General features: G+C 35.4%; 1 protein-coding gene and 1 long non-coding RNA gene across 3 annotated transcripts in view; one reads left to right on the top strand and one right to left on the bottom strand.

Moving 5' to 3' along the window:
• Positions 1–23329, bottom strand: part of LOC105391004 (semaphorin-2A) — a 319874-nt gene that overhangs the window by 226124 nt on the left and 70421 nt on the right. The window lies entirely within an intron of this gene.
• LOC125489859 lies at positions 7538–9122 on the top strand. Its single transcript, XR_007267284.1, has 3 exons — positions 7538–7603; positions 8035–8094; positions 8593–9122. It is a non-coding gene; the product is annotated as an uncharacterized LOC125489859 (long non-coding RNA).

Here is a 23329-nt window from a genome sequence, read left to right as displayed (position 1 = left end):
ATATAGATCGTAGCAATAACTACTTTACATGCGTACATGGTCAAGGGACTTCAAAATAATGAATTAAATTGTAAGTAACTGAAAAATAGTCAGGCTAGGAAAGAATGTGAAGGAGTTTTTCACTGAATCAATTATCAGTACCGTGGTCTAGTTGGTTAAGAGATCTATACGTTTGTCCTTAAAAGTCGTTGGTTCGCGACACACCGCGGATCTTTCTTTTGTTTTATGTTATTAGTGTGAAGCGTTTTTCTTTTTGTATTTTATTTATTTTGATAGTGTAAAGCGTTTTTCTTCTTTTATTTTATTTTGATAGTGTGCAGTGTTTTGGGATTTAACGTTTAATGTTTTTGATGGATGTTCGACATGTTAAACTGCTCAACATTAAATTTAATTTTGCTAATTTATTTATTTATTTATTTGTTTGCATCACACTACAGATATGAAACATTACATGATATGTAACATGCTTAAGGTCTTACATTCTAGTAACAATATCCTTAACTGTGTGTTGACAACATTTTTAAAAATAAAGCGTGTTAAACTAATGGGTGCAGATAGGAAAATATTATGTTTTGTAAATAAAGTTAAACCTTGATAAGAATAAAAATCAGCAAGCTGGGTGTGTACAAACATAATTATATATTAAGTATAACTTATAGGTGACACATCTCATAAAAGCGCCATCTATATACATTTTAATTAACTATCTTGTACTCTTTAATACATATTATGTGTAAAATGACGCAGACGCAATGATAATTAGCATTAGGCCTAACCTACGTATTTGATTATGAATTGATGACGCATCATGATGCTATGAACTACTAAGTGTATCAATAAACATCATAAATCAACTATACCGAATGACAACTTACTTTGAAATAATAATTACATTTAAGTATTATATATTGATCCAGTAGCTAGTTAAAATAATTTTATTTATCAGTGTATGTAAATAAAAGTTACCAAGACAAAATGTATTTATATTGTTCAAATCCACATTAGAAACTACATCAGCATATTAAATTATTTTTATTTTATTGCGATGAGTGTTGTTGCACGCTACTGACCAACAGATGGCGTTACTGGTATCTTAATAATAAAAAATAATAATACCACCCACCCGATGCCGGGGAGAACCCCTGTTCCTCATCTCTGTCTTGCCTTTATTGGTTGTCCAGAGAGAAAACTGACGAGGAACAGGATTTCCCACCTCTTGCTTGCCTTCATTGGCTGGCTTGAGTGGTGTACCGCTAGAGCAGAAATGCTCGAGGTAGGATGTATTACCCAGTAAGGTGCTTGTAGGGGTCTTGACCGATAACGCGATTGCTCTGAGAGCCGTGGAATACCTCTCCTTCCTTACCACCTCATGCCATGTTGCCCCCTTGTTGCTACGCCACTGTAATGTACTAGCGACTGTTTTGGGGGGCCCATTTAATGTGCGTGCGAGTCACCCCCTGCCTTTTTATCCGTGTGTGAAACATATACAAAATATAATACAATACATACAATTACAGATATTTATTGAAAAAAATACACTTATGCGTGCGATTTAAATTGATTAAAATTCAATAAGGAGAACGGCAGTGGGCGTACCGCCTTTTTTTTGGAGCGTTTCAGAACCATGTTTTCACCATTTATTAATACAGTGTAGATAAGGTATTTTCAGTAATTACAATATTTTTAGAAGTCGGGGGAAAAGAAAAAATGATAAATGAAGAATATTTAAATCTAAGGATAATGGAACGTAAAAACAAACATATAGAGAACGGAACGTAACAATAGTGGTGCCAGACCTCGGAATATAACCAGCAAATCCGAGCAAAAAAGTAATCGAATCGAATAGAAATATCGATACATTCTTAAATACAAAAGATATTTTATTTATCAATAAATTACATGTTCTGGTACTATTTGTGCCAAAACTAGTACATTTGGTTTATAAAATATGATTATATTTAAGTCTTGAAGACTTTTATCCATAGTAAACCATTTTCTTTTTCTCTTTATTCGATTCACTATCATCGATATTTTTTTAATATTTAAATCTAGTAACACTGAATCTTGCTTGTCAATCTTGTCATAGTAGTTGTTATTTCATTTTCCATTACCTAACCTAATTATTTAATATTTTGAATACCGCTGAAACTGCTGAAGATATAGAACAAATGTGACAAAGGGGAGAACCAGACCCGGTTCCTGTTCCACCTCCCCGGCAGGCTCCCGTCCCACTTCTTCATCAGGAACCTGCAGAAGCAGCAGAACAAGAACACGCAAAATTCTGACAATATTTTCTTTGAACCATAGGATGATAAATACCTAAGTCAAATATGAGAAGAGCAACTGCGTTCTGCAGTTCGAATCCCGGCGCTGACATGTACCAATGTGTTCTTTGAATTTAATTAAAATGTATACCATCACACTTACAGTGAAGGAAACCTGCATACCTATCTAGATTTAGCACATCTAGAGAGCCAGGTGCAGGTACTTACACCCCAACAGAGAATAGAATAGAGTAGGTAATAGGAACATAAAATTCCTAAAGTTGATTCCAGGCAAATTATGTTATGTAAATAAAACAATGATCTTTTAAACAGTATATTTTATTTCATTACATTACTCGCCAAATGCATACCCATATAGTAGAACCTTTACATATAGCATTTCGAAATGGCATAGCAGATCCCTGTTGCGGAATGGCAATTTAAAACTTCAGAAGTTGGATAAGTATAACATTATTCCATAATGAAAGTAGTAGCCTGATCTAGTCGATAATATTAATAAAATCATTTTATTTATTATGTACGTTGCACGTCCCGTATATATTTAAACGTAAACATACAACTTGATATACCTAACATAATAATATTATTATCAAATTATTATTCACGTTGTTTGTTCGTCTTATGTTGTTCAAGTGTTGACGTTTAGTTGTTGACATGACACATTTTTTTATCATTTCAATTTTTCTGCTCTGGTTTTGTCAATTTTTATCATTATACTGAGATCCAACCTAGACATTTATGACGTAAATCACAGAGTACTTGGCATAAACATTACTTCACTTGACGTTCCATTCTTCCTGTATGAATGTTTACGTTCCATTGCGACTACATTTTAAAGATTCTTTTTTTCCGTTTTTCTCTTTTCTCCCAGCTTCTAAAAATCTAGTTATTTATTTATTTGTGTACCTATACAGTGACTCTCTAAACATGGTACTTTCATTACGGAACCCGTCATTTTCATAGGGGTACCAAACGTCCTTAGAACTCTGCCATTGTCCAATTAGCGTGCGTTCTCTTTGGGGGATAAAAATATTCCAAAGTAGGGATGTTCGATCATCACTTTGGTTGTCGGTCACTCGATTCGATAGCACATTCAGGTACTCGATTCATTCAAAAAAACTATATATTTGAAGTCGTTAGTCTACATAATACGAAAATTACAATGTATAAATCATTGGGGAACAATTTTGGAAGCATAATTTTATTTTAAGAACTGACCCCTTATACCGAACTTGTATTGAATTTGTTTCGACTTCACGATAGGGGACTGGGGAATCAGGTATTATTAAAATTATTATGTTTTACTTTTTCTCCTCTTTGACAGTTGTCGTCTATTCGAACGTTATACAGTGTCTGAGTTGTACTGAACTGTCAAACCCTCAGAACACAGATTTTGTGTCAGCTCACATCTTATTTCCAGAGAGGAAATTCTATATCTGCCCTCATGCGTTCTCTACAGCAACGACGCTTGAAAAATAAACATTCTGAACTTGTAAATTTTACTAAATAGAAGTAAGAAGAATATTGTACAAAATAAAGGCTTGTACAAAAACTCAACTGACAGTTGTCAAGTAAAACGGCTCATTAGTGGGACAATATTATATTATTACAGGTTAACTCGATTGACGAACAAGACAGACCGTGTGTACATCACTACAATAGTAGTAGTGTTGCCAGTAAAAAAAATATTTTTGAAATCACAGAACGTTCATAAATCTATTTTCATCGCAGAGAAAAAAGAACGTTCATAAACACTGAGCCAATAAACTATAGATTGGCAAGTTGCTTGGCGACCCTCCTTGAGGGGTGAAAGACGCGGAGGGGACGAGGTACCCAAGACGACAGCGGGTAGCGGGAGGGTAGCGGTGAAGGGCAACGCGTGCACTGCATGTCATTGTTACGGCAGTCTCGGCCGCGCAGCCGAGGCGGCCACATGTCTTATATAGTCTGTCATAATTTGAGTGCGACCCACATGAGATCATTGATCCTGAGACCATTAGTCTTAGGATGAGTGTTGAGGCCTTTTTAATATTATCGTTATATTATTATTAGGTATCTATAATTCGTCAACAAAATAACGTTAAAAACAACAAATCGTATAATGTCTCAATATAGCCTTCTTGTAGAACAGCGTACCGGATCAGTCATGCTACGCGGCTAAAGGTTGGTACTGCGCAGTCAGATACGAAAAAGTAAACAACAAAGACGAAGAGTCCATATGACAGTGCGTCAGTTGTCAGTTCTTGTAACTAGGAAAGCAACCAAAATTTATGTGATTTAATGAAAGTAATTAATGAGCAAAACACAGAGAAAAATTACAAAATTGGTGAAATTTTGAAAAAAAATGGTCATATCGTGCTTCGCCTACCCCCATACCACCCGGAATTAAATCCTATTGAACTTGTGTGGCGGTACGTGAAAGGCGAGCTCGCAAGAACTTCGATTGACTCTAACTTAGATAAAGAGATAAAAGGCTTAGAGTTGCTTTTCTCTAATTATTCGCCTGAAAAGTGGAGAAATTGTGACGACCATGTCATAAAAAATTAAGACGAATATTATAAATCTGATAGAGTATTTGACGATGTATTGGACAGGTATGTTATTGTTTATTTATAATTTAATGTAAATTAAACATAAAATATTATAGGTGTACACTGAACTAATATGACTGGCGTACTCTAGTACTTTATACTTCAAAGTAGATACAATGTTTTTTGGTTTTTGTCTTAGATTTATAATTGAAGTTAATGAAAACGATGATGAAGATGAGGATGACGACGACGATGAACAAGTTCAAACAGAGAGTGAACATGAAAGTGACATGGAAATTGATTTATAAAATAAAACACTTTTACATAAATAAATTCAAATTGGTAGATATTCTGAAGGTAAATATCCAAATTTTAATGCTGTCAAACTATAAATTTTAAGCTACATATGACATTTACGGGAACACTCATAGAATAAAATTTTACTTACGTCAGAAATAGTTACAAGCTATCGCGAGATTAATCCGGGCACACTTTTCTACGTGTGTAGCATGTCGTGCTACCTCGCCCCCGCCACTTCTTTCACCCCGCAAGGAGGGTCGCCAAGTAACTTGCCACATTATACATACAGTGGTTAGGGTGGCAAGCCGACTCGTGTGCCTCTGCCAGTGGTGAGGGTGGCAAGCCGACTCGTGTGCCTCTGCCCAATTAGAACAAAATGCAAAAATACCCTTCTAATCACATCAATTGTTTACAGATTTTGAAGTGCTGAGTTTTGGATTGCCTAGAGCGTGGTGTTGATGACTTTGAGAAGACGTTGCGGTCGAGGACGTCACGCCATCAGGAAAGGCCGTGTTACAAATATAACTCCGAACCTCAGAATAATAACAGGAAGCAATCGTAATTACACCGCGACGTCGAAACGTCAAAAAGGAGATGTCAATGTCATTGTCAAGGAAGGGGGGAGTTGATTTGAATATGGAGTCGTGTTCTTGTATTTTCTGATTTAATTTGTTTGTTATCGATATAAATCCTCATGTTTTCAAGTTGTATTAATGATTTATGGTAAAACAAACCTATTTCACAAATGAGTTTACTTTTTGTGTCACCTTTTCCTTCTGGTTTTAACAGATTTGTAAATCTATTTTCATCACAGAAAAAAACGAACGCTATAATAAATAAAATTATTTTACTACCTAACTGGACCAATCAAAGTCAAAATCGGTCAAAAATCATCATGAATCGGTGAATTGTCTGTGACAGCAACCTATTTGGGCATTTCAAATCTCAATGTAAACAAAATGTTATCCAAACAAACAGACAGCAGCAAGTGAAGAATTACAGTAAACAAGACTTTTACCTACTTGGATAACAGCGCAAGCGTCCAAATGACAACAGATGGTACAGACATCTGAAAAGGTACGTAACTCTACTAACTCTCACACAAACCACAACAGGCTTCCTCCTATTGAGATACCAAAATTCGGTGGCACAGTTAGTGAATACTATGCGTTTATGAACTTGTTCCAAAGTGTAATTGGCACATGATAGGTTATCCCGATGTGATAAGTTTTACTATCTGCGTTCTCTTGTTTATGGGGAGGCGTTAGATCTAATAAAACATCTATCTCTGGACAGTTCTAACTATGTGATTGCTCTGGAACTACTAGCCAAGCGTTATGACAATAAATTGATTGTTATAAACCACCACATAAACTCAATATTAGATATGAAACCGATCACTAAATGTACAGCACAGAATATAAGGGAATTCATAGCTACAGTCAGACAGCATAGTAGTGCGTTGAAAGGCTTAAATATACCGGTTGACTCATGCGACTTAATAATAATTGCGATCATTCAGCGGAAACTAGATCAATATACATTGCAAGGGTTTCACTTTCTTTGACTTTTCTAGAAAAAAGAGCTGCAGCAATGGGAAACATCACATCCTGCGAGTCTACAGGCCAGAGTGTGAGTAAGGACACTCCAAAAAAGCCGTCATACATAGCTAACAACATCAAACCCATCACTGAAGAACCCACATGTAAGTACTGTCATGCTTCTAATCACAAACTATTTAGATGTGAAAAGTTTAAACTAGCTGCAGTGCATGAAAGGATTTCATATGTGGCCAACAATAAGCTATGCACTATATGCCTCAACAACCACCAAAAATGCAGATTTTTCTTTAAGTGTGGTATCTACAAAGGCAAGCACAACACCTTGCTTCATAATAGCCAACCCGCTGCCGCTGCTGCTACTAATCATGTTTCATTGATGTCTAACATACAGAGTGAGGTATTATTGCCTACAATATCTGTCAAGCTTCAAGCTAAAAATGGTGAGCATATCTATGCTAGAGCTCTACTAGATTCAGGGAGCTCTGTAAATTTTATCCTAAAGGATCTAGCTAAGCGAATTAATACTGAGTTCTTCGATGAAGAAAACAATTGTTGGTGTGTGCAATGCTTCCAACACAACCAACCAAAAGGCTCGATTTGCTATCCAGTCAGCCAACAGTGATTATAAACTCACTGTTCTATCATGCATTGTCCCCAACATAACATCTTCAATGCCTCATTTCCGTGTCAATGTACAGGACATCAACATACCATCTCACATTCAGCTTGCCAATGCTTCAGCGAACCTAGAAATATAGATATTTTACTTGGGTGTGACATCATGTTTCAGATCCTACTGCGTGAGAGACTGCCAGTGATACCAGGTCAGCTGTTTCTACACAACACTCAGTTCGGCTACATTGTTGCTGGCAACTGCACCATTGAACAGCGAGGGATGTTCATCACTACCAAGTAACTTTTGCAAGTCAGTATCTGAGGCTGTCTCAACAGAGTCTTTAAATAGGAAAATAGATGGGTTCTGGGAATGTGAGAAGGTACCTGAAAAAGGGAACTATATTCCTACTGAATTAAATCCAGCTGACTGTCTGTCAAGAGGTGTAGATCCTCACAGTCTACTGAATAATCAATTTCATGAAACTGAATTCAAACATAGTGTAGAATCAGTAAATGTGCCTCAGAACTTACTTGAGTTAAAGTGTGAGGCTGAGAAAACAAATATGATACATGCTTAGAGTATATAGATACATGCAATCGGTTTAATATAACCATAAGCCCATTAGCAGTTTATTTGGTTCTTTATGATTGGCTTTGCAGACATACCATCCCATTGTCTGCTTGCCTTCTTACATCTCTTCTTATATCTTTATTTAATATTTTTTTTCTTCTAAATTTCAGCTTTCCTATTTTTTCGGGAATACCGCCGCTGCCCCCGGGCCATGCCTCTATAATGAGAAGGTAAGTGTAGAAATACATTATTTTAAAACAATAAAGTCATTTAAATGATATTGAAACTGATAGACCAGTGTAGCTCAGTCGGATAAGCGCCCGCTTCTCACGCCAGAGATACGGGGGTCAACACCCACATGTGCCAATGAGTTCTTTGAATTTAAGTACAATGTATACCATCGCTCTTACGGTGAAGAAAAACATCGTGAGGAAACCTGCATATCTAGATTTAGCTCATCTAGATATGTGATCTGTTCCTCTCTACCAACCCGCAGTGGACCAGCTATATCAGGGCCTCTAGTACGGGTTTTGCAATTTACGTAACCGAAAATTTTTTTGTTTTCTTCTGTCACCTGCATAGATTATCTGTCAAAAGTTTCATGATAGTTTCCGCTAGAGGCGCCACTTTGTATGCGAGAAAACTGAAACTTTTATAGTTTTTAGTTCACACAGCAATGTTATTTATTTGGCACGCCTATTTACTAATGTATCGTTTCTTGCCAACAGATCACCTGGGTGAAGATGACGATGCAACATCGACATGTCGAAGTACCCAGCGAATGTGACGACAAAACTACTAAATGGATTTTGATCAACAGACAACCTGGATAGGCAACTTTTTAAAAATCCTAGAATCACTACCAGAAAACTTTTTAGCTCTAAGTTTTATTTTAACAGTTACTAGAAAATAAAACCGAGAGAGAGAGAAAACAGCTGTATTTATTTTAACTCTTTGGACACATGGCGCCATCTGTTGCCGAGTAGCGGTAATAATAGCGACACCTGTTGTCGAGTAGTAGTAACAATGAGTTAGTGCAGTGAGAGTGAAGTGAACGTAACAATTATATTATTTATATATATTTTAATATTTATAGGTTCTATTTAAGTTTAGGTTTATTAGTAGATCACATTTTATTCTGTTTTATTTAATAAAGTATGCTCTTACTTAAAAGAGCTATGATATAATTCAAGCTATCGATTTTAACTGTTACTTGTATCCATATTCTGATTGATAAATAATAAATTTAGAAATATCATTGTGATTTTAATCATACCTACTTATAACAATATAAAATAATTTAACATGATTGTGTGGATGTAGTTTCTAATGTGGATTTGTATACTTAAAATAAAATAAATTTGTCTTGGCATCTTTTATTTACCTACATATTAAGAACCCAAAATAAGTCTGTAATATAACTGGTTACATTCATTACTGTATGTATTTTTAAAAGTAACCATCATTAAAATAAAAAAAAGAAAAAAGATCTTTAGTTGCTTTAGTTAGATTCGATCCACAGACCACAGGGATCTAGTTCGAGGCTGTAACCAACTGGGCTGAGGTGCTGATAATTGATTTAGTGAAAAATTCCTTCACTTTCTTCCCTAGCCGACAACTTACTTAATACATATTTCAGATGCTTACACTTTTCATTATTTTGAAGTCCCTTGACCATATACGTACATAAAGTAGTTATTGCTACGATCTATATACCATCGTCTATCCATTACATACACTCGATGAGTGGTAGATTTAGTTCTTATCAAGTTTTAACTTGATTAACATAACATAATATTTTCCTATATGGGCGACTATTTTTTCATGATTATGAAGAAATAACCCATTGTGGCGGGATACTGTTAGCACTACATGCTAGAGAATACTTCAATGAACTTATAGACATACAACACATTTACTAACGTGCTCCGAGAGATTAATTACGTCACAATTACATTATATAGCGACATAACCGCAAATATGAGCGACAATTTTTTCATGATTTTGAAGAACAAGCAAATCTACCCAAATTCTGTTAGCACTAGATGCTAGAGAATATTTCAATGAACTTATAGACATATATCACATTTACCAACGTGCTCCGAGAGATTAATTACACCACGATAAATTTACGGCTTCTTTGCGCAATTTGCTGTACAATGTATTCAGGCGCTTTCTCTTTGATTGATTATTTTGAAGTCAATTGAGCAAACACAAAGATGACATATATAGATTTATAATGTATTTACCATCGTCTATCCGTTATTTACACACTCATGTGGGTAGATTTAGTTGTAATTTTTTTTTTAATGAGTGACATTAACTTGTAATGTAATTAATCTGCCGGAGCACTCTGAATGGTGTAATAGTAGTTAGTAAGTTAATTGCAGCATCCCCTAGCATGTAGTGATAACAGAATTTTGCTACTTTTTCTTATTTCTTCATAATCATGAATAATATTTGGCCGTATTGAGTGTCCTTATAATTAATAATTTTGACTAATTTCGAGCACACTGTTAAATGTGTAATATGTATATAGGTTCATTGCAGCATCCCCTAGCATGTAGTGATAACAGAATTTTGCTACTTTTTCTTATTTCTTCATGATCATGAAAACAAATTCACTCATACAAAAAATTTGCTTCTGCTGCTATGTTCACGGCGGTTTCAGTTGCTACGTCCGTGCTACGACTGCTACGCTATGCTTGCTACGCCGAGCGCTGTCGTAGCTACCAAGTAGAATAATATTTCGAATAATAAAATAATCAAAATACCATAATTATCATGCTACATATAGGTAATTTGATAATTCTGGTAGAAATAATCTTAATAAAGATGTATACCTAATGAAATAATGAGATACAAAGAGGAAACAAGCAGTTCTCCTAAGCTGCCCCAAGTGTCTCAAAGTTGAACAAAAGAAGTCACTGGCCAAACATGAAGCTTTTAAAAATGACGACATGAGCTTTGTAAATAAACCAAGGCTAGCCACAGAATAAGTTGATGAAATAAAGGGGCAGTTAAAAGCCAGCCTGTCGACTTATAACTACTAGTCCTTTAGTCTTTCTACCACTTTCACACTTTTTCATCACTAAATTCTATACCTAGAATTAATTACACTCACGGGCAATAAAAAAGTTCCACTTATAAAATGCCTACCAATTTTTTTAAACATTTAATTTAAATTTTGAACAAAATTTACCGTTTTTAGTTGGTAGTATCCTGATGCTCTGTTTAATGTACTTCCATCTTGCAGAAGGCGTCATAAAGCTAGCATTCCGTTTAGGAGTAATTTTGTGTTTTTCTCAGTTGAACCTTTTCATTGCCCGTGAGTGTATATATGTCGCAGGCAACTGGTTTAATCTCCTGTTTGATTGAACCACTAGCCCGTTCATTGGATGGCGCTATTCAGTTGTATGACTAAAGGACAACTCGTCAAGTCGTTGATTGTAACGTTCGACGTCTTGACTGAACGTCATTCAGCGAAATCGTTGAATGGGATATAGTATAGCAACTTTGTAATGTCTGGTTAGGGTGAACATCACCAGACAAGACTCAACAAAAAGACTATGTTACAAAGCTCTTATCTCACAAATTAACTAAACAATAACAATAAACGTACCTTCATATTGTTGTCCATAACTATCCAGTTTCGCCACTTTTTTTCTTTGAAACTATCCGCCCGCGGCGTAATAATAGGTAAATCCATGTTGTCACACTATTTTAACACAAATAACGCACTTTAAAGCTAATTTATTTTCAAAAAACTAACAATATAGGTGCTTTTTGTGTCAGCTGTTAGCTGTTAGACGCCATATTTGTTTTATTCACCACCTGACTGATTTTAAGTCAGCTAACTAGTTGGACGTTTTGTGACGCTTGTACAATCAACGTTCGGCCTAGTCATACAACTGAACAGCGCCATCCAATGAACGGGCTAGTGGTTCAATCAAACAGGAGATTAAACCAGTTGCCTGCGACATATATATAACCATAACCCAAATTATTTAAGTACTTACAGTAAGTACATAAAACTTGCTCACCACTGATTACTCAACGGTAATAAATGTCAGCAGTAGTAAAACAAACACAATAATAAGACATCACATCATACGGTTCATAACTAGATAATTATAATAAAATGACGCTGCTAAAATAAATATTTACCAAGATTTATTTATGCAACTTATAACACACCACATATTCCGTCGACAGTAAAATACTGTTCCATGTTTTTACCGTAGCTACGAGACGAAGACCATAAATTATTAATAATAAATCACAACAGGCTAAGCATCTTCTCCGTTAGAATAATGGCTTTTATGAATTTTTTAAAAGCTCTCCCTTACAAAATTGCCTACTACGGTTAAATTCTTAGTTTCATTTTGAGAAGGATTTTCTTTTTATTTTGCGTCGTTTTGTTACATGAAAGCTACGTTAGATTGGAACCGAGTTAAGTAAATGATATATTATAATCTATTTCTTATAGAGTTTGTGTGTTAACAGAAATTATACATTCTAAGCCTTGTATTTACTGTTGTAGAAGGTTTTAGTCGCTGAGTTACACACGATTTTTGATGATGTAGTACAATAAACATTCTTATGCATATAAATTATGTAGGTACTCTGAGGTTCTTCAAAAAAAGGATACAACATACCTCTAGTGTATGTATAAATTAATTCTGTTACGTACATAACGTGATCAATTCCGTTGTAGGTATATATATACTACCCATAACAGACTGCTTAGGAACAGTTGAATCCACGAGGGATTACGTTCACTAATGTGCTTATGTTATTGTTTCGAGTGAGTCCCTAGCTGTTAATTTACACGCATTAAGAAGGAATGTACTAAATTACTGATATACCTACCATGTATACGTAATAATACGTAATATTATGCTCACGGTTGTAATCCCCGAAGGAGTAGTTACAGTCACTTTTTACAAATTTGTAGCTTTTACTTACGTTCTACGAGAAGTACAATAATATAGGTGATCGTATTTTTTACTTTGTGATGGTATTTCTTTCATTAAATACCTACTATTTGGAATAAAGTAAACTTTCATTCTCTAACAGAGAAGAATAGAATCGCCTGGTGTCAGCCCCAGACTCCATGGAGGAGTAGCGAGAATTATTCCTTTACTGTTCCTAGATTATAAGTGTTTTTTGTATACCAATAAAGTCATATTCTATTCTCAGTCCAGTGTGTGGGTACACTGAGCGACACGACGGGTGCGTCATAGCGCGGGTTATTCTGCACGAGCTAATTCAATATAAGTTGCAGCGTGTGTCAGCGGCCGACCGGCTGCCATTGTGCGGCGCAGCTATAGTTGGCGAGGGCTATTCCTATCCTGTATCTATAATATCTACTTAATTTAAACATAGCATTTTTCATGAAAGAAAAAATATTTATTGCTGAAACCGTTTTAACAGATAGAAATAAAACACTAACGTGAAATATAATTATTTATAAACGAACTTTTGGCATAAGATGCCATGCTCAGCATGTGCTGCCGTAAATAAAAGCATGTATACCTGTGTCTAATGCTATCAATATCATCATCATCACGACCCGTCACGTCCCCACTGCTGGGGCACGAGTCTCCTTCCAATGAAGGAAGAAACGCTGGCCTAGTGCGGGTTGGTGTCAATAAATATGATTTAATTTGAACTGATTTAGTGGCAGAGGTAAAAATGGCTAGACCAAATAACACACAGAATTCTCACAGAATGTATATTCAGTAGATCTGAGGATATAAGACGTAGGTAAATACATTTTATTCCAGAATTCCTTTATGGCCCTTTAAGGCGAGGCGAAGCTTGCTGAGAAATGTAGTGTAGCTATAAAAATCTGCCATTTTTGCGAAGCGAGCATACTTATTTTATTCTCGGTGGAAAATGTAGGTATTTGAACCTGTCGATTATGCAACAGATACATAATATTATGGATAATTATGATTCGTACATGTATGACTAACTGCCGTACTCAGAGATATTGGTTACTAAAAAAAAAACAATAATATATTTTAATTATTATGTTAATAAAAATTAAGACAATCAGTTTTTTTTTTTCAATGAACATTACGTTAAATGACGTCTTTAAGTGTGGCTGTAAAGACGAATATGCAATTAAGATATATATTTATTTTTAAAAAACTCACGTTGAGAATAGCCCTTCAGCGCTAACCAGTAACCACACGTTGTCAAAGTTCCGCGGATTGGTAAAACTTCCGCTTCCAATTGCGTGCCGTTCAAAATAATTGCGCGGAATTGTTCTGTTTTGTTTAAAAGTTGCCCGGCGTACGGGCATGCTTGTTTATCTACTTAATTTTAAGTTTTTACTCGGAGCACTAAAGTTTAAAGCCAGCAATTTTAAATATGCTTTTATTTTCAAGTCGTACCGCTGTAAATAACTTTTTTTGAGCTGTACTGAAAATGAAATAAGTAGTTATGAAGTTTCGTTAGTAAGTAGGTAGCTAAATGTTTGTTATGTTACGAGTATTTTGCTTGTTGATAAATGTTAAGTGACGGTATTGTATTCCTTTCTAATGTTGTATCTTTACAAAAATAAATTTACACGTGTTACATAGCCTCAACCTAAACCCCACAAAAAAATTAATAGTTGCTGGATAGACCGTTGTATATCTTCGCCGTTTGAGATGCTCGCCACGGTACTCCCCTGGTCGTGAGAGGGAGCCACTGTGTTTGCTCTAAAAGTCACTAAAATATGGTTTCCATGTTATGAAGGTATATACCGGTCTAACACCTAAAATTTTTATTGCATTATTTGGGTGTAAAAAAGAATCACCTTATGGGTCTCTTATTAAAATTTATGTTCAAACAGATTTTCGCAAAGCACGTGCATTATTTAAGCTCCAAAATTTTCAGTACACAGTCTCGCAAGCACGATATGAACAAACTTCCGACTGAAACTTTCAAACGCCATATTGCGAAACTTTCCATAATTTTTCTATAACCCACTTATAATCTCGAGTTTGGGACCCGTGTCAACCTCTTTACAAAAAAAGAAGAATAATTTACGAGTTAATACATTTATTTCAATATATGATATAATAATTCAATTAAACAACGAGTAAAATAATTTCCGTAGTGTGCTGCGGGCTGCGGGCAAAGTTATTAGTGCTTTATAAAGTTGAGTCGTACCTGGGACCTCTAGAGACGATCAACAATGTATTTGTGTAAACTAATAATTAGTTACGTAGCCAGCAAATTATTGTGCTTAACTTTACATGGCTTGTTGCAGCTTTGAGATTATTAGGTTTGCTGTTTGCGATTTATGCAAATGGATAGTTTTCGTACCAATAGATAGAAATCATAGTGTTTATACGTGAATGCCGTTTTTATTATGATAAAATTCTATAGTCAGACTCTGCCTTACTTAATGTTCTTAATACACACTGTGTCTATCATTATACAATAAAGCGTTTATAAATAAATAAATAAATAAATACACTCACGAGCAATAGTAAAGTTCCAGTGACAAAAGCACCGAATGTAATCCGGATGTGAAAAAATGTTTGTTTGTTTTTTGTTCATACCTAAACTCGTCTGCTGCAATGCAACCATCATATTGTTTGGAAGAATTGAGGTAATATCGATGAAGAATAAACTTCTACCTTTAACCTGGAATTCCTGCTACAAGCCTCTTAAGGCACGAAAAACTGCAAAGTTTTAGACACCAACCGAAATAACTTTTAGGCCTGACTTTTCATTGGTCAGATTAAATTTATCTGGGGAATAATCATTCTGATACTATCGCGTCTATATTGTATCACTCATAAATCATCTGACTATTAAAACTGCCATAAAAGGCATAGATAAGTTCCTTAAATGACCAGGCCTAAAAGTTATTTCGATTGGTGTCTAAAATTATAAAGTTTTTCATGTCTTAAGAGGCTTGTAGCAGGAACTCCAGGAGGACAATTTAGTTGCCTATTCTGGCAAAAGACAGTGATGATATAAAACACTAGTCAGCAACCGCTTAAATCCTTCTCTATCGGTGGTTAGTATGCCTAAAAAGTATGATAAGTAAGGGAATAAATAACTTATGTGGTCATTCGGAACAAATTTTGTTCCACGACTTTCGGAAATTTAGGGAAAAAAAAACTACCTATTCCTAGTAAGAATTCACGTGACCGCCAATAAAAAAAAATATTTTTCAAAAGTTGAGAATAGAAGTTGTTTAGCATGACCCCTGACTCACTTTTTTGCCTGCTATGTCAGTTTCGCAACACCCTATTTATTAGTTGTAGGTAATTATTGCTAATTAATTTATGTCCCCATCTATCTACACTTACGAGTACTTTCCTCGATGGTTGCATCATCTGTACAATTAATCAATGTACAATTAATCTTGGCACAGCAACCTATACATTTTCTGTAATCATCTGTGTGAGGGAAAAATAAAGATTTTATTTATTATTATTTATTTATCTACTTATCGCATAAGACAGTGAACCATTTTCATATTTTCCCTGTCCTGGGCGTAAAATAGAATAACCCAACGCTTTTTGATCTTCAGTTACCCATTAAAAGAATTTCATACTTTATGAAGGTAAATACAGGCTAGAAAATATTATGTTAAAATTCTTTCATCCATTCCGCAATGAAAGATGTTCGTTTAATTAAATAAATTAGCTACGGATCAGCCTTCTGCTCTTTGAAAGCACAAAGCTTGATATTTAACTTACAATTCAAAAGGTTATAAAATTAAATTCACCTAGCGATGGCGGTAATATACTTAGCTATTATGTTGATTGAATGAAAAAATGTGCAGAAAAAGATGTAATATACTACATATAATATTATGCATGTAGATATAAATAATAACTAAACCGACTGTAAATACTAACATGTCACGGTTATTTACATTCAGGTTTCAAACAATATAGACTACGGTTTTTAACCGTGGTGAAAGAATTGTCCAGTCAGTTAACGTATGTCGCTGAAACCCCGGAATGCGCCGAACGTATTTCAAAAACATCACTCAAGGGGCCAATATACAATACTTACATAATATATAATCTGGTCAAAGAAACGATTCGAAGATGACTGTTCTGATTCATTTAATTTTACCTAATGTTTTGCAATACAACAGTACGACAGAGCCAGAGAAACAAAGGATAAAAAATATGTGCACCAAAAAATAGCTCGTGTTTTAATCAATGCCCTAAGCACATTTGTTTCAGCGTTGCGATTTTCCCTATTTTTATACGTTACATCCGTTTCACACGTTTCCCAATAAACGCAAAAGCTTATTTCGTTTGCTCAACTTTGAAGTGCCTTTCGTTCGAAAATTGAAATATTTTCAATATGTTCCGGGCAGGATTTTCGTTCTATTCAAATGTTTCACGCTGGCAAAATCAAATGTCATTTATTTCCGGGCTCTATTAAAACGGAGTTAGGAAGGATTTTTTAGGCCATGCCTTTAGTTCTGAAATAATGCAGAATGATGCAGTTCTAAGCTAACAGAATCTCCACCCTAGAAGCCTTTCCGTTTTGTTCTTGAAGAGGGTATTCAGGGCGCATTTTTTATGGATGTTTCATGAGCGAGCCGCTTTGTGAAGAAACTGACCATTACGTTACACAACAGATGAATACAAGCGACCAGCGGCTATTTTAAACCTAGTTTTTTTCACGTTTTATTTTTTGTGAGTCATTTATATACCCCTACAATTTATAAATATTATGTTAAGGACTATTTAGAAATCTATAGATACATAACTGTATAACTATTAAAATGTTATTATATGTAGTGTTACGTGGATAGTTTATGTAATAAAACCGCGACCTTTATTAAATTAATCTGATTGACCAATCCTTTTGTAGTTTAATGGTGCTTATAAAAACAGTAATACCCCTGGAAAATGTATCTATGAACGCCATTAAAGCACAGGACAACAGTAAAAAAAACACAACCTCTTTCAAGACACAATACATTTTCAATTGTGTCTGATTTCCCGACAAACATAAGCTCTTAATTCTGCTAAACACAGTAAGCATGGAAGACTTAATATAAAACTCAAATTGGAAATTAAGACTAGCAGTAAGCTCAGCTCTAATAAGTCGGTATTCACAGATGCATTTCAAAATGCGGAGGCCTCTTTCGCTTTTAACTTGCTCATTAAAAAACATGCAAACATTCAGTGCCTACTTGTAGTGTGTAGAAAGGCGAGAGTCGGTATTAATGTCATATGAAATGAGCTCCATGCCATGATTCGCTGTTTGATATTTGTTTGCTTAGGAGAGTTATTAAAATGCCACTTCAAAAAACACTTTCATTCACATTAAACGATGGCGTTGTTGACTTGGTTTAGAAAATATACTGACGGCTCTTACGCGCTCATGAGGTTTATGATATTATACTTAGGTACTGATTATTATTAAAAGCTCAGATAAACCAAGAATAAAAAGTAGGAAATCTAGAGTAAAAATGGTATCTATGACACAAAAAAAAACGTTTTTCTCCGTAACTATGTATAAAAACGCTTTGTTATTATTTGGTAGTTATTCACTCTACAACAAGTCAAACAAATACACTATCATTTGATTACGTTTGATACCATGAAGTTAATTTAACACATGATTAAACAGTGAAATTAATCATTTACCGAGTACTGCATGGGTAATTAGAAATCAGTGAACCTGTTGAAAATTAGTTTGTTATTAACAGTTTTCCTTGAACCAGTGTAATTCTATGAAATGGCGGTTGTTTTAAGTATTACCACAGATTAGATCGAGAGGAAATTGATTTCGACGAGTGAATTAATTAAGTTATAATAAACGAGTGTGTCCAATTTACTTGCTACAAAATTTATAATTGTATGCCGTAATGTTATTTTACATGATCTTATGATCTGACTTAATATCCTCGGTGGCACACACTAGTGTAGCTTTGGTTTTGTCACCGGCGCATGTAGTACATGTATTCGATTCATGAATTAAAATTTCATTATTTTAATATGTATTTAGTACCTATTTGATATGTATTAAGGGCCACGTACACAATATAGTCTTAAAGTCTCAAACATTGATAGATGCTGAAAGCTCACGTAAGGAGAAATCCCTTTGAAACTGACCACATCCCCTAGACAAAGTTGAATAGTAGCAGGATGAACCATTCACACACATAAGCATACACACACATCCGGGGGTCACTCTAGTAAAAACTAAGTTTCGCAACGTTACTGCGCTATCCACGACTCTATCTCGTTGTATTAAACGTGCCAGCTTTCTTTCGTTACTTTTTCGTCAACGACGACCGAATGGCGTAGTGGTTAGTGACCCTGACTTCCCGGGTTCGATTCCCGGCTGGGGCAGATATTTGTTTAAACACAGATATTTGTTCTCGGGTCTAGGATGTGCCCGTAAAATGGCAATAGGCCCGCCCCCTATGATATTGGGACTAACATAACACTCTGGCGAAAAGTGGGTGCAGCAATGCACCTCTGCCTACCCCGCAAGGGAGTATAATGTACAAGGCGTGAGTGTGTGTTTTTGTTTTTTTTTTCGTTTATATAGAGTAACCCTCCTGTACATCAGTATGAATAATATATACGTATAGGACGTATGTGCTCACCTGCCTTTCGTACAGTTTGTTAGGAAAAATACGAGAGGAATGTAGTTATGTACTCGTGTGTGTCTTTTCGCGGCCATGTTTGGATGGTACTTCTCATAAATAAATCATTTGTGGTTACGGAAGTAAGCCAGTGCTTACTTGACTGAACAAATAATCATTTAGGTACTAGACTATGGAACTTAATGAAACTGAATATTTTATTATTTTTACCAACCTAAGCCCTAGTTTCACCATAGTCTAAAAGATCATTAACGTCACTGTTACATTGTTAAGTGTCATCCTAATCCTAACTTATATTATAAATGCGAAAGTAACTGTGTCTGTGTGTCTGTCTGTCAGTTACTCTTTCACGCCGAAACTACTGATATGATCTAGACCCTGAGAAAGAACATAGGCTCCTTTTAATTCCTTTAGGAAATCTTTTTAAGGCGAAGCGAAGCTCGCGGGCAACAGCTAGACTAAAATAAAATTTCTTTGAAAACTCTTTAGTAAACATGAACTTGGAAATACTAAACCGATTTCGATAAGCACGACACAATGAGGCAAATAATCGAGACATAATCAATAACACCTCCTTTCTTACCCGGCATTTAAAATGGTCTACTACCGCCTGCCACCCTCAACAGTTACTGTTATCCCCATTAGCTTTAGCCAACGTTCGCCTTCAGATGTAAAACAAGGAAGGAGATCTGCCCTCTAATTACGTCCTGCGTCGGACACGGCTCAGTTTGCGTGGCTACAATATCTCTACACTTTTAAAGGCTGTCTGTGTTGTAGAGTAGGCGTAAGTATAGATGTAATTCAAAAATATCAAGTTAAATAAAATGAAATCAAATCAAATATATTTATTGCAATAAGTAACATGTTACAGTAAGATGTTACACAGGTCATTATGGACACAATGTAATTTTACCCATGTTAATTTATTGATAGTACTGGGCTATACATTACAGGTTTCAGCAATATAAGCTATCTAAAGGATTGAAGTTACTTCCCCTCCACGGCGCATTTTCTACCACCCTGATAACTAATTGAGGATTAACTAAAAATCTTGTTGAAAATAACCCATAAAAGTGGAGCGGTGGTAGCTCAGTCGGGTGAGCGCCCGCTTCTCAATCAAGAGATGCGGGTTCGAATCCCGGCGCTGACATGTACCAATGAGTTCTTTTAACTTAAGTACAATGTATACCATCGCTCTTACGGTGAAGGAAAACATCGTGAGGAAACCTGCATATCTAGATCTAGCACATCTAGATATGTGAACCCACCAACCCGCAGTGGACCAGCGTGGTGGGAAATGGTCCAAGCTAAGGAAGGCAGTTTAGACCTTGGGGATATGCACAAAGGTTCCACTCGAGAGAGCCAGGTACAGGCACTTACACCCCCACAGAGAATAGAATAGAATAGAATAGAATAGAATAGAATAACCCATAAAAATTTTACTCAAAATATGAGTCAAGGCAAGTGAGGCTCCGTAGGCACTCGATGCTGTCAAATGATACAAGAAATAAATGTCAGCGTCAGCTTCATAATTTAATCGCTGTAATCTCTTAATATTTTCCGCTACCAATTTACACATGTAGCTAAATTTACCCTGAACCCGTACTGGAATAGCACTAGACGTAGGTACCCGCCCCTCAGAGGCCGCTGCACGGGCACACTTCGTTATCGATAAACTCGTTTAATGCGCGTCCTAATCACAGTGCGTATGCGTATATCTGGCGAATCGCGAAATATTGACGTTTATCTACTCCAAAATCGAAGTGTAGCGGCAGGTGGTCAAAATGCGAATAGTGCGAGACTGCGAGCACTCTACAAGAAATAGTACTCTGTGCCATAGTTGACATTAGCGACCTTTGCGCAACGCAGCTCGACTCATCCACAATGCATCCACTAACAGCTACCCTGTACCGGCCGCGAGCTAAATTCAAATTTGAATATTTTTAGCCAGTTTTACATTTTAAATTGAAAAGGACTGAAATGTACAGTGTTGTATTGTTGGCCGCGAGGTTTATTTGTATATATGTTGTATGTATATATGTTAGGGGTGCCTAATCGTTCAATCGCGATCGGTATAAATACCGCTGATTTCATTCAACATTTCAAGAATTGCATACATAATTATTAGTAGATTGTACAGGTTTTCACTTACAAAATAATAATCCTTAACGACTTGTAATATGTTACCTGAAACAGAAAAAAACAAAATGTTAGTTAGCAATTTGGAAGAACCATTTATCCTACGAAGTGACAGATTCCACACCATTATAATATTATACTTCTGATTTTTATTGTTTAATCACTAAGCAAAAGAAGCAAGACCTCTCTTGTTTCTTTTGATAGATATAAATCTTTACTCACTTTCAATGTAGTATTTCTATTTATTTAATCTTTTAAAGTTATAAAACAGAAAAGGGAACTAGCAGCAACAAACAGAATGTAATACCTGCCAACAGAACATCGTCTAATGAAATAACTTGTGTCCGGTGAAAGTCTCACAATTAACCGAAATTCTACGCAAATAGCTAAACTCTCTAACTTCTAACTAGCATTACCAGGCGTTGGGGCTGGCCTTTACACACCTACAGGAATTAACTTAGTGGGAAGTATGTATAATGTGCCAGTAAATACCTATATGGTTTGATCTAGTAAAAGTGCTCGTTATTGTTAACTTTTCGATATGAATCGAGTAAATAATATTTTTTTCCATTCAACCTATTTGACTTCTTTTTAGGTTTGGTAAACGTGACTTTTTATTAAGTATGATAAATTTTGTGTACAACTCCCAGTGAGTATTTCTTCACCATTCGTGCAGTGAAACTGAACGTTACCATTACCACCATAATAATATGTATAGCGGCCTGCTAGATCTTTCAAGCTATTGATACACCGGTTCCCGTCGAGTTTAGAGCTCTACCACTAGACAACAGATGCCGTGCCCATCTTGAAGAGACTATTCTATTCTATTCTCAGTAGGGGTATAAGTAGGTACCTGCCCCTGGATCTCTCTTGGCTAATGGAACCGTTGTGCTTATCCCCTAGATCTAAACTGCCTTCCTAAGCTTTGACCATTTCCCACCACGCTGGTCCACTGCAGATTGGTGAGTTCACATAGGTATCTAGATGTGAGACATGAAACGTACTAATAATGTAGGTACTATAGCAATTAAAACTACAAGAAAACTGTCTCAGTAAACATAAATACTGGCATGCCTGTAAATACCATTCGCAGATCTCTAATTAACTACTTAACTTGATCTTAAATGAAAGATGGAATAGCTTTGATTTGTTGAGTGTGGATCGTAATTTGAGTATAATTGGACTCATGACGGTGAGTGTCAATTAACTGAGTTTCAGTAAATAAGCTTAATACTGCATTCTCAACCTGTGTATACTTTTTATATTTATTGATACTTCGAGTTTATCCGATAAAGGCTCTTCCCGATTCTCGACTATACTTATTGAAGTAATTAAGTAGTATTCTATTAAAAATTTATGCCTTGAGTTTTTGAGGTCTAATTTTATAACAATAACTATATGTATGGTCCAGAATCCAAATCCAGAATAATCTAGAAATCTCGTTTTAGCAACTAACTGCCTAATGTTCTCTAGGAATAAGGTAATTGTAATTGTGTGTTTAAGAACCACTAATTATTTATTTATTTTTATTTTTTATACGTAGACTTAACATTAAAGGTTAATCGTTTTTTATATAAACAACCTTAAAAGATCTGATAATTATGGTATACCTAAGATACTTACGCACAAAGAAAAAAAAACACGACCGACGTATTGTAGAAAGTACAATAAACTACTATTAAAAATATTTTATAATTTAATTTAAAATTTATTAATATAAATAT

Source organism: Plutella xylostella, chromosome 18 (genome assembly GCF_932276165.1).
Source record: "Plutella xylostella chromosome 18, ilPluXylo3.1, whole genome shotgun sequence".
NCBI classification, from domain to species: domain Eukaryota; kingdom Metazoa; phylum Arthropoda; class Insecta; order Lepidoptera; family Plutellidae; genus Plutella; species Plutella xylostella.
This window is presented reverse-complemented; position numbering and strand designations above follow the sequence as displayed.